The sequence below is a fragment of the Arachis hypogaea genome, chromosome 17 (genome assembly GCF_003086295.3).
Source record: "Arachis hypogaea cultivar Tifrunner chromosome 17, arahy.Tifrunner.gnm2.J5K5, whole genome shotgun sequence".
Lineage (NCBI taxonomy): Eukaryota > Viridiplantae > Streptophyta > Magnoliopsida > Fabales > Fabaceae > Arachis > Arachis hypogaea.
In genome coordinates this window covers 108,771,777-108,773,236 of record NC_092052.1, presented here as the reverse complement: position 1 = coordinate 108,773,236, position 1,460 = coordinate 108,771,777, and the positions used below count along the sequence as shown (strand labels likewise).

The following is a 1,460-nucleotide window of genomic DNA, read 5'->3' as shown; positions in this document are numbered from 1 at the left end:
GGTCATTTATGACTCAATCTTCTATAAAGGATACTACTATACAGTGCAGAGACATTTTAGTTATTGAAGAAAAGCATTTCAAAGTTCTCTATAAATTATTTGTTTGGTTTGATAAAAAAATGAGAGGATAGAAAAAAGGTAAAAAAAGAATGAATGGAAAAAAATATTTTTTTGTTTGGATATTAAAAAAAAATAGAAAGAAAATAAAATTGTGCTTGCCAAAAGAATTCTCCCACAAAAATTTTTTCTTTTCATCACAAGTAAAAGAATAAGAGAAGGAAAAATATTTTTTTCATGTTTCCAATACTACTTGGTTATAGTCATTAATAATTATTAATATAAATTCAGTTTTAATAGTTTTAATAAATTATTATAATAAAAATTTACATTTAAATATTGTATGCATTAGATAAATAATTTAAATTAAATATATAAACTTATAATATTTTATAATATTTATAAAATACAATAAATAAAAATATTTATATTTTATTTTGTATTAAAAATTTATTTCACATATAATATAATACAAATAAATATATTAACATAATTTTTTCTTCGTGCAAATCGAACCTCTTCTATCTTTTTTTCTCTTTCTTTCCTATCATTTTTTTTTTCTTTCTTTCCTATCATCTATCTAGAAGTGACAAAAGTAGAGTTTAATTTGAATCACATCTAAAAATATCACATCCCTAATTCTATCCAACACGCAAATTATTAATAACTCACACAAATTATTAAATAAATATAACATTATTATATAATTTAATAATAATTTAAATTAAAACAAATTTTTATGTTAAAAATATTAATAATCTTCTCCTTAGTAACTAAGAATTTTTTGGTAATTCAACATCCACTTGTATTTGGTATGAAATCCTTAATTCAATATCCACTTAATAGTTAATAGTAACTAAAAAAATTTTACATTTAATAAAAAATCAACTCTACCTTCAAACAAATGTAGAGTTTAAAACCATGCTAGCAAAAATTTTAATTTTGAAAAATTTAAGACTAAATTAGAATTTGTTGTCCTTCAAGACAGGGATCAGATTGGAAGACGGGGGAGTGCCCAAGTTGTCGTAACCAGGCTTGGGAAGGACACCCAACTCGCATTCTTAATGGCGAGATCCATCCACTCCTCATATCCCCTTTACTGCCTGAAGGATCATGCTTTCTAAATTCCTGCTCTTGTCATCTTATAACACCCCAATTTCTTCTCCGTAACGCTTTCAAACGATGTGGGACGCACCTTGCTAACGAGTTACGAAGCCACCCCCCCTCTCTTCTTTTATTCTGCTTCATAAACCAGCATTTTCTCCTCCAAGCCCTGCCTATTCCCTTGCATTTTGCATCCTAAAATCCTATAAACAATTTCCTTATTACTCTAACACTTCATTTTTCTGGTTACTTGCACTCTCACCACTTCCTTTCGCCTTCTACTTAGCACTTCCATAGCT

The 1,460-nt window shown here is 27.0% G+C and overlaps 1 non-coding gene across 1 annotated transcript; it reads right to left on the bottom strand.

The window, feature by feature from the left end:
• Window positions 1–1,044: 1,044 nt before the first annotated feature.
• LOC112768427 (small nucleolar RNA Z279/snoR105/snoR108) lies at window positions 1,045–1,151 on the bottom strand. Its single transcript, XR_003185859.1, has one exon. It is a non-coding gene; the product is annotated as a small nucleolar RNA Z279/snoR105/snoR108 (small nucleolar RNA).
• Between the last annotated feature and the right edge of the window lie 309 nt (window positions 1,152–1,460).